Genomic DNA, 15,656 nt, shown 5'->3' with positions numbered 1-15,656 from the left:
AGTCAGACTATGGAATCTCTAAGAATGTTGCCTAGACATATAACCTAATAAATTTTGCTTCTCCTGGATTCTGTCCCTCACCAAATGCTGGCATTATTCCCACCACCTGGGGTACCCAAGAGGCATTTCTGGCTTCCTAAGCATCATTATGAAAAGGTTGTGTTCTCTTTGTGGCAAACATCATGCTAGATTCTGGAGTCCCAGAGCAAACAAGGTCTTCTAACCCTATTCTCGTGTCTGTCATGGGGAAAATGTCTGGATCCCTTAATGTGATTTACCAAGCTCTTCATAATCTCTTTCCAGCCTTATCTCTTCACTTTCCGTGCACCTTTTACTGTTGCCTAGAGGCATGTGCATGCTTTTCTGCCGTGCCTTTGCTCACGTCTTCTTCAGTGCCTATAGTACCTCACCACCACTCCTCACCCCTCCTGCTTTCCTAACCCTTGGATTCTTTTGCGATTTGGTTCAAGTCCCATCTGTGGGAAACCTCTGACTGCCCTATGTCCAAGGGCATACTGAAAAGTATATTTAGAGGTATACAAGGCATGATATGCCATGTATCCAGAGTTTTACTTTGTGCTTTAAAGTGAAAAAAATCTGGATTAAAAATTGTGTATAATATAGTTTTCATATAATGTTTCTGTTTCATGTACTATATACTATTAAAAAGTATATAGATAAGTTTCCTGAAGGAGATAAAAGAAAATATAAGTGGTTAATGACTTGTTCACAGCCATATAGATGGTAAATTCCAGAAATTAGACTCAAACCCAGGTCCTCTGGGTAATAGAGTTATGGATGATTAAAAGAGTTTTTGTTTGCTTTTTAGTCATTTTCATATTTTCTACAAGGAGCAAAAATTTTATAATCAAATAGTAAATTATTGTATTTACATATCTGCTTTTATTGTATTAACTATAACAGTATCTCAGTTCCCCATTTTGTAAGATGTTGGATACACCTTCCCATCCTTTCTCTTCTCCCTTTTCACCTCCCTGCTTCTAACATTGTCAAGTCTGATAATTCTTAAATTCTATCCTGTAACCAATTAGTCTTTTATGGAATCATTGTGAAAGCTGAAAATAAACAGGATGAACATTATTATGACCATGTGAATATTATTCACAGCAGATCTTAACTTGATGCGTTTATATTTCCTTTTTGGAATAGCTTTTTGTTTTTACTGAAGTTTCTAGTTGTCTTTCTTTTCACCTTGTACTGGTTGCTTTTAGGACACCCTTAATCATTTTCAAATTCTCCATCCAATTAGATACTCTGTTAAGTCCCCTCTTTTTCCCTGCGTATTCTCCTTCCAGGGATTTCCATCCTCCTGTACTAGTCTGTCTTTGATGCCCTTTCTGCCTACCATTCTGTTATACTGGGCTTCATTGCTTCCTGAATTCCGTATCATCCTCTTTCTTTACTTCCTCATTTTACTGCAGCACATCTTCAAGTCATTTGCCAGGAAAGAGTACATGGAAGGCAAGATTGTTGAGGCTTATATATCTTTCTCTGACCTCACACTTGATTGGCAATTTGACTGGCTCTGAAATTGTAGGTTGAAAAATTTCCCCAGAAGGTTGTAGCTATTGCGTCAGTGACTTACAGCATCTGCTGTTGGTAATGAGATGTGATTCCAGTCTGACTTTTATTTCTTTGTCAGTCAATAAATAGTATTTACATTATGTGATCTATTCTACCTCTACATCTGGAAGCTTTTAAAGTCTCCTCTGTATCCTTGTTGTATTCACATCCCTAATGCACTCAGTGGAACTTTTCAATGTAGAAACTCAAGTACTTCTCTTGCCAATGTTCTTGTTATTTATCTGACGATTTCCACATCCCATATATATATATATTTTTTTTCTGTTTTTACTCTTTCTGGAATTCCTGCCAATCAAATGCTGGACATTTTAGATTGATCCTCCACTGCTTTCTTTATTTCCATTTCCCTGTCTTGTGCCACTTCTGGGAGAGTACCTTGATTATTTTCTAATGAACTTATTTGAACAGTAACTAGTTTAATTTCTAAGAGGCCTTTCTTAAAAGTCTCTTCTGTAACATGAATTATCTCACTCCCTTCCTGCCCCTGCCTCTGGGTGCTTTTTCTCTCTGTTTATCTCCTTTACTCTCATTAGACACTTTCCTCAAATACGTTGTGATTCTTCCTCATACACACACATATACATATACATATACATATATATGGGTGTGTATCAATTAAAAGCCCATTGAGATCTCTGTGTGTGGGAGTGCGATTTGCCCACTCAAAGGCTTCTTTCTAGAGTGATTGGTAGGGAGCAAGCTATTTCCCTGGAGACCTCTAAAAACCAGAATGCAGAATCTTTTGCCTGGGGCTTTTATATTTCTTTAGTGAAAAATCATCTGATATTTTTGTTTGGGGTTTGGATGCTGTTAAGCGCTTCTCTAGAAGTGTGAGAGAAGGGATTCAAGTGTTATTACAGACTTTCAGTTAATGCCCTTATTTTTAGCCTCACTTCTGCCTCTCACCCTTCATTGTACCTGGCATTTCTAGGCCCCACGTCTGTGGGGTTTGGCAGGGTACATCAGCTACCTCCTTTCATTGTATCGCCCTCGGCAAGTGTCCCAAGCTGTTACTCCCTTCACCCAACATTCTCAGTCATCACATCATCCATTTCCATCTTCTAGAAATTTGTTCCCTTTTTCCCATCTCATTGTTACTTACCCTTTGATATAGTAGTGCCGCTTTTAGAAAGCTATCTTGAAAATGAATATTTGGACAGTGATTTATATACATGTCAATGTTACTTTACAAAAAATAAGTGACTAACAATAAGGGAATGATTAAATAAATTATGATATAGAATATTATGCAACCCTTAAAAATCATAATTGAAAGAGGAATATTAAATGAATAATGCAAAGTACAAAATAAAACTGTATAGAGAGCCCAGTTTTCTAAAATGTACATGCATACAACAGACTGGAAGGAAATAAATTGAGTGTTAAAAGTTAAATTTTAACAGTTAAACAGTTATATTTTTCTGCATTGTGTACAGTTTTCTACAATGAGCCTGAATTTTATGATCAGGAAAGGGAAAGTTAATAAAAGAGAAAGGTCATGGTTTGTTCAGAGTGGTGAGACTTTCTTGTGGAGTGTGGGTTGGGTAATGGGGAACAACAGAATAAGGGTCTGGAGGAATAAGGGTGAAGGAGTTCAGCGGAGGAACGTATGTTTGTGACATTGCTGTTGCTGGAGTATGGAGGCGCAGCTGGTGAGAGGAGAAGGGAATCCTGAAGACCATATTTGGCAGCTTTCTTCAGAGTCAGAGAGAGACCATGTGATTCTGACATCTGGCCACTGGCAGGGGACCAGAAGGGAAGGGACAGATGTTACATTTATTTTCATTTATTTTTTATTTTTTTGGAGACAGAGTCTCACTCTGTTGCCCGGGCTAAAGTGCCGTGGTGTCAGCTTAGCTCACAGCAACCTCAAACTCCTGGGCTTAAGCAATCCTTCTGCCTCAGCCTCCCAAGTAGCTGGGACTACAGGCATGTACCACCATGCCTGGCTAATTTTTTCCTATATATTTTTAGTTGTCCAGATAATTTCTTTCTATTTTTTAGTAGAGACGGGATCTCGCTCTTGTTCAGGCTGGTCTTGAACTCCTGACCTTGAGCCATCCTCCTGCCTTGGCCTCCCAGAGTGCTAGGATTACAAGCGTGAGCCACCACGCCCAGCCAGATGTTACATTTAGAAGATAAAATGAGCAGATCTTAAGGTACGTGGACAATGAAGTAGCAAATTACCGAGCCAGGAGCCTGGGCCTCTACACTCTGGTGAGACCTGTGATGGGACAAATGGGGATTGGTTGCCTTGTGCCTCCCTGGAACTGCCCTGTGTTCATGGTGGCTAATACCTCTCTGGTGTTGGGGAGGGGTGGGGGCAAGGGGGACAGAGAAGGCAACCTTAGCAAGCTAGCTGGCTGCTCCAGGCCACCTCAGTATGGCCACACTTGTACCATATGTGATTTTCCTGGATATCTGTGATCTCATGGGTATTTTTCCTCCAAGGACTTGGGTTCCCTCAAGGCAAGAGCCCATCCTGGACCAGTAACAAGATTTTAATCATCACCACTGTTGAGAGGCTCCTGTGTGCCAGGGACCATACTAAATGCCAAGTGTGTTCTATCTCATTTAATCCTCACCTGAAGAGAGAAATTTTCTTGTTATCCTCATTTTCAAAGCTAGTAATCACAGACAGGGTTTGAACAACTCTGATGCCAAAACCTATGCCCCTTTCTTCCAGCTACTTTCTCAGTGAACCTCCAGGGGTACCTCTTCTCATTTAGTAGTTAAATTGATGGAACAAAGATGGAACAGTAGCTCATGATTGTTGAGCCACTGTTCCATCTCATCTTTGTTAAATTGAAAGAGCAGTGCTTGCCTGTGGTAAAAAGGTCAATGGTACAAAAGCGTGCAAAGAAAAGTTAAGACTCCCCCACCACGGTCCATACCACCAGTCTCCTACCCCAGAGGTAACCATTGTTAAATTTCTTGAGGACCCTTCCAGAGATAGTCCATGCATTTACAATCTTATGTATACCCCTTTTAAAAAAACAAACGCGAGCTTAAGGTACACACTATCTATATCTTGCTTTTTTCACTTAGTGTGTCCTGGAGATGGTTCTGTATAAGCCTGTAAGATCTACCTCATTGTTTTTTTCACTACTGTGTGATATTCCATTGTATGAATGTACCATAATTCATATAGCGAGTGCCCTGTTGGTGGGCCTATGGTTTCTTTTCTGTCTTTTGCTGTTACAAACAATGCTGTGCTGAATATCCCTGCACACTGTCCTTAGTATGTGTGCTACTTTATCTGCAGGGTAAATTGATAAAATCAAAGGGTAGGTGCATTTAATATTTTGATAGAAATTGGAAATGCAGTTCCCAGTGTGTGTATGAAAATGTCCATTCCCCTGAATCTTCTAAGAAATTATTTTGTCTTTTCTGATCTCATAAATAAAAAAATCTTTCATGTTTTAACTTGCATTTAGTTATGAGCAAAACTAGATATCGTATCCCATGTTTAAAAGCCATGTGTATTTCTTTTCTATGAATTGCTTACTCATGTTCTATAGCGGTATTTCTGTTGATTCTTTCTAAAATCCATTTGTACAAATTCTCTATAAAGAAATTTTGCTTATCTGCCATATGTGTTGCAAATATTTTCCCCAGTTTATCGTCTTATTACTTTAAATTTTGCTGTTCGGATATTTAAGATTTAATGTCAAATCAAGAACTTCCCCTTTTAAAAATGATACATTTTCTGATGATTTCTAGCCCTTTGAGATGGGCCCATTTGAAATTCATTGTGGAGGAAGGACTGAGTTGCATCTGGGCCTGCCTCTCATCTCTTTCTTTGGGGATCCAGCTGGGGGAACCAGGCCGGGGAACCACAAAGATGAAGACACTTCCGACTTTCCAGAGCTGCCGGGCAAGAAGCTTGCAGTAGAAGCCTTCTGCCCCAGCCAGGTTTACTGAGCAGCAGATGGATGCAGAGGGGCAGAGTTGGGGGGCGGGGGTATGTCCAGGCTCCACAGGGTGAGCCTGGTGGGGAACAGCCTGAGGGAGGGAGAGCCGGTGGGGCAGGGCTAAGGGGAAGGGTTTGTTGGAGATGGAGGAGGCTGCAGTATGGAGGCTGGGGACGGGGAGGGGTAGGTCAGAGCAGGGGAAGAAGAAGGGCTACAGCTTCAGGCCTGGGAAGGGAGAGAGGAGGCTGCAACTGGGGGTGAGGATAGGGGCTAGTTTGGGGACAGCAGTGGTAGAATCAGGAATAGGCAAGGGGAAGAGTGATACATGAAGGCAGACAATAGGGGTGGAGGTTGGGAGGTGGGGGGTTAGAATCAGATGTGGTGGCTTGGAGAAGGAGGGGCCCAGTCCAGGGGAAGGGCCAGGAAGGAAAAGGGCATCTTCCTCTAGGACCTGGGGCCCTGGTCCTGCCCAGCTGCTTTCTCTGGCCTTGGGTACTCAGAGCATGAACATGGCCATACTGCTGAGGGCAGGTGGGGAAGAGAGCATTCTAGGCCTCTCACTTACCTCCAACCCAGGACAAATCCCTAACCTCTCTGAACATCAGTCCTCTCTTGCCTGCCTTGGCCCCCAGAGTGAGGCTGGCATAAAACGAGGGCTGTGAAATGGCTTGTAATCTTTGAAAGGCTGCCTGGTTGCAGTCCTTCCATTTCCTGCTAGAGGTCAGGGTAGTCACGGATAAAAGAAAACCAAGCCTTACTCGACTGGGAATACATTTTAACTCTCACAGTTTAACATGGGGTGCCCTTCCCTTGACTGCCTTACACATGGACCTAGACATCATTGGAAGGAGCTGTTGAGCCACTGTTTCCAAGCCTTATACCTTTTTTATAGCCTTGTCCTGTCACAGAAGCTTACAGAATAGTAGGCAGAGGCCTTGACTGATGAGGGGACAAGAAACAATTTGGGGAGGAGAGATGTGAAGTCATGACTCAGGTCTCAAGAGGTAGAATCTGTTTAGACTAGAGTTTAGGGGGCCATTGTGCTGAGGAAAGGAGCCAGATAGTTCTGTGACCCCATGGGCCAGAAGAAGCCGTGAGGGGATATCTCGGGAAGAAAGAGTCTCTGGCAGGGTCTGAACCATTCTTGATACCTCCACCCAAGCCGTCCCTGAGGAAGGAGCAGGATGAATGGTATCTGGTCCCAGACAGCAATAGGGACTGGAGTGCTTTTCCTTCCTTCCACCCTTCTGGCACTCCTAGGCCTTTGGAACACTAGGTGCCCACTGTCATGAGTTACATTCACAGGGGGTCCATTCCCAAGGCGGTCCTGCTTCCTCAAGGAGCTGATGACCCTCCTGGGATGGGCCAGGTCTCTGGCAAACAGTATTTACTGTCCCTTCAGGTGACACTCAATGAGCCCAAAAAACCCACCATCAGGAACACATCAAGGCTTCCTCTCCTCTATCACTTAGGGTCGAATGACAATGAGATGCACACAAATGAGGGCGAGCCCTGTGAACCTGAAGGAGGAAGAGCCCCAGCCAGTGGCTCTCGCCTTGGAAATACTCTTACCAGGGCTGAGGGCTGGCATTTCACATGAGCACTTGGTGGGCCACAACTGAAGGTGAGAGGTGGGAATATGGCTGGCCCTAGAAGAGGGGGTGAAAGGACCAGTGGTTGCCTGGGTAGGTCTGGGCCTCATTTTCTGGTCCTCTCATAAGCCATTCTTTGTTCCCTGATAGAGCTGGGCCCTCAGATGTGAGAGATGCACCAGGCTTCTCTCTCTCTCATTGACTTCATGTCCAGGTGTCCAGCTGCTACCAAGTGCCAAGTACCAGGCAACCACGAGGGGCTGTTCAAGACCTGCTGTGCCTCTGTCTGGTTAGGTCACATGACAGAAGTCACAAACCTCACCACCTGTCAAGGGAATCAGCATTTCCTGCCCCACCAGCTTCACTGGGTGGTATGCATTGAAGGAGCCTGGGGACAGGACAGTGGTGTCCTGTTCTGTCACATGACATGTCTGTGGTTATTAACCAGGCTGGGCTCACTGTCCAAGAAGAGGAGGGATGCTCTTTGGGAGGGATGCTTCTGTGGGCTGTATGGAGCCAGCATTCTCTCCTAGAGATGACTTTTCAGTATATGTCTTTTTTGCCCTCAAATGCCAGACCTTTCCAGAGAATTTACCTTCATTTATTATGGGCTCTCTCCACTGCCCACCAGCAAAAGGAGGGGGAGAATGTAGGGCCAGCACTTAGACCCTCTTTAGTTTCCAGCAAAAATAGCATGAGCTCTCGGATGAGGAAGCCACCCTAAGAGCCTGGCCAGGGCTTCCTCTGACTTTAGTTCTTTGAGGCCCTGCCTGGAACCCAAGTTTCTTGCCCTGAGCACTACTGCTAGGAAAGTGCTGCTGGGACTGAATCGAGAGGCCTGGGCCAGGCTGGGTAAGGCAAACTTTCCACTGGGCCTTGGCCTCCACCCCTCAGAAATGTGGGTCTCTGATGCTCTCAGCAAAATGTGCCTCTTGGAACCCAGGCTTCAGGACCTGGCCTCCACCAAGCCTGCCAAACCGGATTTGTGTGTCTCAGGAAAGGCCATATTTACTAAGGTCAGTTAGTAAATATTTCTTTGTAAATCACACAGAGATGCTAAGCTGTCTGTGGAGGGAAGCACCAGAGAGAATGTGTCCCAGGTGAACAGATCTTGCTGCAGATGCCAAGCGTTCTGTCTACCAGACACTACCAGTTCTTCGTGGCACCATGATTTCACATTGATTAAACAGAGAACTTGCATAGGTTGCTTTCCTGGGCCATGATCCTAAGTCCTTTGTAGTAACCCCCAAACAAAGAACCAAACCCCCAAAATGCTCACCCTTTGGTTAGCTGTGGCTATCTGGCAGGCATAGTGGTCCTTAGGATGACCTGCACTCCAAAAGTAGTCATCCACATCCTTCCCAAGCACTTAGCTAGATGTGCACTAATACTAGGATTTCTGGGGCCCAAAGGAGGCAGGACAGAAACATATTTCTCTTCTTGGAGGACAGGAGGACAGGGACTGTGTCAGTCAGCATTGTGCCTGCACAGAGACTAGCACAGGTGCACAAGGTTAAGAATGCTGCAGGGCATGATAGGATTCAGCTGTTACCCTGGTGAAACTCACAGCCTAGTTGGGAAGATAAAACGGACACATGGGAAAGAGAAAACTAATTTACCAAAAAATATGAGATCATTGCCAAAGAAATGGGGATGGATGGCAGAGGTGGTCAAGGACAGAGGAGGGAGCAGTCATTGAGAGCTATAGGAGGGATGGTGGAAGGCTTCTGGAAGGGATATGACCTGAGCCAGGCCTGGATGGATGGGTAGAGGGACAGGTGGGAGGATGGATGGGTGGATGAGCAGTTTTGGTAAGTAGGAGGACAAGGATTGGGTGTTCCAGGCCATGCAGAAGATGAGAGGAAAGACACAGAGACAGGAAATATTTGTTGAGGAGCGTGAGTATGAACAGAAAGCTTAGGGAAGCCAAGAATGGTGTTGGGGGATGGGAGATAAGACCAGACTGGATCTGCTTATTTGTGGATGGAAAAACAACAACAACAAAAAAATAAAAATAAAAACTGGGCCCAACTATAGTGGACAGTGGCCATCTCTGCCCTGGGTACAGTACTCCACTAATTAGCATTTCCACACTCCCCCACCTCTTTCAGCCCTCTTGGGAGCAAAAGCCTGTGCTCTTGAATCTCCTAGAACAGGGATCTTTCCTGCTCTATTTCCTATAGCTTTTCAGGAGGTAGGGACCTGCATGTGTCCTTCCCGATGCTTTGGAAGGTTGGCTTGCCCTGTTTCACTGTGCTAGTGCTTCCGCTTCCTGCCTGGACTGAGCTCGTGGATTGTGAACCATACCTCTCTCCCCACAGCCAAACCCAGCACTGGGCCTTGGCCGCAGCAGCCCTCCCCACTCTTCCCTCCAGGCAGTGCCCTTGTTCTCCCCTTCTCCACTTTACCTGATGGAGCCCTAAGTTCTTTCTCAAGAGTGGTGAGTTTTTGTCCTGCCTCTCCCCAGGCAGGCAGGGGACTTGGTTAAGCTTTATAAGTCCCAGGACCCCACTATCCAGAACCCAGCCCTTCTCTAACCACCACTTGCTGCCTTGGCTAGTTTTCAAGGCGCCTCTGTCTTTCCCCTCTCAGCTTGGTGGTCTTTACATGTGCAGGCATTGCTTTTCTTGGACAAATGTTTGGTGGATTGCCATCTCTGGCTTTTTTCCAGAATACATGCTGTCCCTTCTGCCTTTTTTTTTCCCCCCGTTTTTTTTTTCCCTCTGCATGTGCTCTGAAGCCATGGTACACATATAGAAAGATCGTAAAGTAAGTCTGCTGCTCCCCACCCTGATGTTTCAGAAAGTGAGCTTCCTGGGACCTCTCTCTGATCCTTACTCTTGCCACAGGACAAAAAAGGATTAGATTTGATTGTTGAGTTTCCTTTTCTCTTGCCTCCTCTTCAGCTCTGTGTTCCTGTTCCATTTCCAACAACTCATTAGTCAATTCCTCCGGAATCACCTCTAGGAGCCCCTCAATATCATCCTCACCTACACCCAGGTTAAAGTCGTTTGCAATCTCAACCACAGCCTTGTTGATTTTTGCAACCTCCTTGTCCTTGGCAAATCCTTTGAAGCCATGGATGAACCTCCTGAGTGTTTTCTTCCAGATGCCATTCATACTCCTTGGTGACATCACCCCAAGCCCAAGCAAGGTTATTGATGCAGTCATAGATGTAATCCTTCCAGAATTGCTTCAGTGTCTTTGTGTCTTTCTCAGTTGCAGCAGTAGCCTGGGCAAAGGTCCTCATCAGGTAATAGGCCTTAAAACTGCTATACCTCCTTGATCCATTGGTTGGATCGATGAGGTGGTGTTTAGAGAGAGAAATGCCACTTTGTTTATTGGGATGAAGATTGCCAATAAAAGGATTGTAGGAGCATTGTCAAAAATAAGCAAAATCTTGAAAGGTATGTTATTCTCAAACTACTTCTCCATTTCATTGGCATAGCAATTCAGGAGGGCATGTTGGAAGAGAAGCTGTGTCATCCATGACTGCTTATTGCTCCTCTAGTGCACTGGCAATGTGTGTTAATTGATATGCTTGAAGCCCTGGGGCCCTCACTGTGCCAGATCACAGAGGGTTTCCATTTGTAGCCTGCAACATTGCCCTCAAGCAAGACTGTTATCCTGTCCTTAAGGGCCTTGAAGCCTGGCATTGACTTGGCCTCCTTATGGGTAAAAGTCCTTTCAAGCATCCTATGCTTTTAGGCCTAGGTTTGATATCCCCTCAAGTAAGCAAATCCTGAGTTTATTTTCCAGGCAAGGAAACACACACTAGTAAATAAATTCTCTGAGTTATTTCCTGAGAGATTTTCCATGTTAGGTTCATGGTGGAGGTTCATGGTGGTTATGCTAATTAAGAATTGAAGCTTGCAACCTAGATAGGGCTGAATGAGCCCATAAATGGGTACATGGTTAGTTGAAACAAATCCCATTGTTCAGAAAAAATCTTCATGGAGGTAGATGAATATCTGGGCTGGTGAACTGCAGTTGCTCAAATTTCCTAGTCATTCATCAGCTTTGACAGGAAGATGATTGAAACTTATGGTTGTTTATCAGCTTCCGTTGCAGTGAAACACAGCAGTCAGTATTGTGTTAACATGCCCTAGGTGGGTGCTATTGCAAATGGAAAGTTTAGAGAATATTTGTGTCTTTGAGAAATAGAAATCCCAACTCAAGATGGCTTAATCAATAAGGAAATGTTTTGGCATGGGTTACTGGGTAACCAAAGGTGGGGTGGGCTTCAGGGTTGACTTAGGGTAGTAACTCTGACTCTGTTTCACTTTGAATTCCTTGCTCTTCCATCTTCTGTGTATTGGCTTCATCCCCAGGCAGAGATCAAGATGACTGTGATGTTCTGGTTCTTACAGCCACTCATAACTTTGTCCTCCACAAAGAGAGAACTGCTTCTGGATGCTTACTCAGAATGCTAAAGCCTCCTTTCTGTCTCCATAGCCTAAAATTGGTCATATATCCTGGATAGATTACAAACATGGCTATATATTCTTCCCACCTCTGTATGCACTCATGCAACATGACTTGCAGGCTTTCCCATTAAGTGGTAGAGTCTGTTTCTCTACTCCCTGAACATGTGAGTTATTTTGGCCAGTGAAATATTAGCAAACTTCATGCACGTGGAAGGCTTAAAGAATGTTTGCATATTGGGGCTTGCTCTCCTCTGCTGCTCTTTGGAACTCTAAGGCTACCATGTTGAGAAGCCCATGATAGATTGCTGGAGTATGAGAGACCATGTGGAGTATAAACAAGCCAACCCAGCCAAACCACTGTCTTCCCTCCCCCAAACCAGCCTGCCAGTGACAGGACATGTGAGTTAGGCCATCCCATCCAAAACCCACCCTGAGCTAGCTCCGATAGGAAAACCACTTAGATGACCCATAGAATTATGAGTAATAACAAATATTTGTCATTTGAAGCCACTAAATTTTGGAGTGGTTTGTTAAGAAGCAAAAGCTGATATATGTGCATTCCTGAGGCAGTCATAGGCAAGGAGAATTATATTACTCTTAAGTGAATCAAGAGATCCCTTTGGAATTGAGATTAGGGTCTGTTTCCATGATATCCATGGCTGTATGGAAGAGGGGTGTATACCTAAACAAAAACAGGTTTTAACAGAAATAAAAGGTAAGAAAATGTATGCTGAGTTTAGCAACTAAAAGTGTCTACTAAGTACTCTATACCAAGCTTTGTGTTGTTTCTCTATATAAGAAGGAAACCAAGTTACCACTGGAAGTACCACCCATAGGAAGCAGCATATATCTCTGTGCAGTGAGTGTGTGATGTAGCATGATTTGAGAGAGCAGCTGAGTTATCAAAACTTGAATTTCACTATAGTGGGGTGGGGGTGAGGATTGGCAAACTTTTTCTGTTTTCCAGAGAGTAAATTTTGTAAGTTTTGTGAGCCATGTGATCTCTGTCACAACTACTGGACTCTGCTGTTATAGTGTGGAAGTAGCCACAGACAAAAGGTAAATGAATGGGCATGGCTGTGTTCCAGTAAAACCTTATTTTAAAAAACAAGCAATGGGCCATATGTATATGGCCTATATGCCATATTTTGCCAACCCTTCAACTGGAGAAGCCACATACAGTGCTGTATACAGTGTATATTTCATGTGATCAGGTGTCACTCAAAGTACACATTTATATTGTGTATTTCATATAGCTTTGTTGGAGAGGAAAGCTGAGTTACCACCAGTTCTATTTCCTGGAGAAAAGTAATATGATGTCATGCATTGAGCATTACACTGTTACAGGAAGACAAGTGTGTTAATAGTTGCTTATTTTTCAGAGGTAAACATACAACTCTGTGTCCTGCTTTCTTACATAATCCTCTGAGTGGAATAAAGTTAGGTGTATTTCTGGCTCATGCAGAGTAGCAACAAATGTCTTTGTGGATTATGTAATTCTCACAACTTTCATGGGATGAGTGCTGAGTTATCAATAATGATATTTCACCCAGAAAAGTAATATTCTTCTCTGTGCATTGTGTTCAGTGCTTGATTGCCCAAAAAAGTAGATCAAACATGTTTTTAGGGGATAAGCAAAGCATGAGCCCAAAGAAAAAGAAAAGAATTAAAAATATTTTAATATTTTGAAAAAATTCATTGAAGTAGGAGAAAATGCAAAACTTGATTGAATTCCTTAAATTTATGGTTATTATTTTGAAAATTGTGTCTTGAGGTTGGGGTGGCTCAGTATATCTTTTAATCCTTAAGGCCTCAAAAAATCTTAATCTAGCACTGACTGTGTATACTATGTTAACTTCTTGGAGAAGAGAGCTGAGTTACCAGCACGAGTTGATCATTTATATGAATACTGTGTATTTCTAAACAGTGTTTTCTTGATTGTTATTAGGATTCTTAAAAAAACCAACCAACCAACCAGTGTTTTCTTCACATAATCTGCTTTGGTGAAAAACTGTTTCCAGTAGTTATACATCAAAGAAAATGAAAATTTACCTCTGTGGTCTTTGTATTTCCTATAATCTGGCTGGATTGAGAAGATGAGTTACTAGCAGTAGATTGTACTTTTTCATATATTCTTTTTGGAGAGGTGAGTCAGCTGGGAAAGCATTTGTATGCATGCAACAAAAACCAGCTAAGGTGGATGCTCCAAAGGTTGTTTATTTTTTATCATTTAGCAAGGTGTCCAGGGGAGGCAGTCCAGAGCTGGCATAGTAGTCCCAGAACCAGGCTCCTTCTTTGCTCTAGTCATGCCATCTTTATTATGTGGTCACTATCTTTGTGTTTGACACCTCATGTTACAAGATGGCTGCTACATCTCCAGCCTCATCACTGTGATCTAGAAAGAGAGAAAGAGGAAATGCAAAGGACAAAAAGGATTTTCCAACTAAGCCTGTACTTTTAATTTAGAAAAACAGCAGCATTGCTGGAAGCCTCATCTATAAGCTCTAGGCCAGAGCTGCATCATATGGCCAACCTTAGCCACAAATGAACTTAAGAAATCTGGGCACAGTGTATCCGAATTTGGTTTGGTTAGTAAGAAGGATGAGGAGAATTTTTTGGACAACTTGCAGTGTTTGCCATGATATCCTTGCTAAACTGGTGGACACTGGATCTAAAATTTATGTGTGTAGTTCTGGCCCCCTTAGAGATGGTGTAAGGAAAAAGGAGAAAATCTAGACAAGGGCAACTGAAATGTTGGAAAGGGATCTGTTGCTGCAGCCTACAAAGGGCATTGTGTGTGGAAATCAAAGTTCTAGCATTCTGACCTGATTGCTTACCTTATACAAACTGTGTGACATTGGTTGAGTCAAACTCTATAAGCCTGTTTGCCTTGTCTATAAATGGGGACAGAATGTTAGAAAGAAAGGGAGAAATGGATTCAGGGAAAGCCAGCATGAATGTACTAGGAGTTGCATCTTGCATAGAACAACAACAGACTTCCCTCTGGCATTTTCTTCATGTAATCTCTTTTGGGGAGGATGGGTAAATATGATTTACCAGTTTTTATTTCCTGCAGGAAAGCAACATTCATCTCTCGAGTATGTCCTTTAGGTAATATGGGGGGAGAAAGATGATTTTCCAACAGTCTTAGCTCTCATATAGAAGCAATAAACATCTATGTGGAGTAACTACGTGATGTAACCTCTTGGAACATAAACTATAACCAGCTGTCATATCTCCTATAACTCTAGGTATGTTGAATTTGAATCTCTCTCTCTCATGTTTTTGAGTTCCTCAAAATTTGTATGATTTTTAGTGATTTATTTATATTTAGAGATGAGACTCTAGTTGGATCAGTATGAACAATGAAAGTGAATTTCCTTGGCTCAAGACATAATTCTGATCCTGGTGACTTAGTCATTCACCAAATGCCTATTGAGTGCCTACCATATGTCAGCCAGTGCTCTGGGTGCTGGGGATACAGTATGAACAAGACAGAGAAGGCCCCTGCCTTTGTACAGTTTACATTCTACTGAGGGATTGAGCAGTTGCATAGAGTGAGCCAGGGAATATGCTAGCTAGGTGGTACTTCCTTTCAGATATGCAGAGAGCTTGTTTTCTGGATTTAATCTACGGCATCTGCATTTTTCAATTTATCAAAAATTCAAATGATCTGAACTTTACTTTTGTGTCTGATCAATGAATCCAGCAAGTATTTATTGAATATCTTCTCTGCCAGACACTGTGCTAAACATTGGTATATAATGGTAAATAACAGCTTCATATAACTGGATAGAACCATATAGAGATGAATTCAGTTCTTCACAGTTGCCCTTGGGTGGGATGTTACTTGTGTATATCTTTGAAAGTGGACACGTGTGTGTATTCAGGGGGCCATTGAATAGGCGGTCAGCTGGAGCTGGAATTACTGTTAAAGAGTGATAATGGAGTGTAAAGACCAGTGGTCAGACCTTGACCAACAGTCAAGGTGGTGAAGTGAGAGTTGGCAATGAGTTTTAAAGAACGAGTATAAATTGGATGGCCGAAGTCTGCAGAAGTAGGTAGAGGGGAGGGAGAATATTCGAGAGGGAAAATCCTGGAAAAAATATTCAGGGTCA

This window comes from Eulemur rufifrons, chromosome 7 (assembly GCF_041146395.1).
Source record: "Eulemur rufifrons isolate Redbay chromosome 7, OSU_ERuf_1, whole genome shotgun sequence".
Lineage (NCBI taxonomy): Eukaryota > Metazoa > Chordata > Mammalia > Primates > Lemuridae > Eulemur > Eulemur rufifrons.
Note: the sequence above shows the minus strand (reverse complement) of the source record.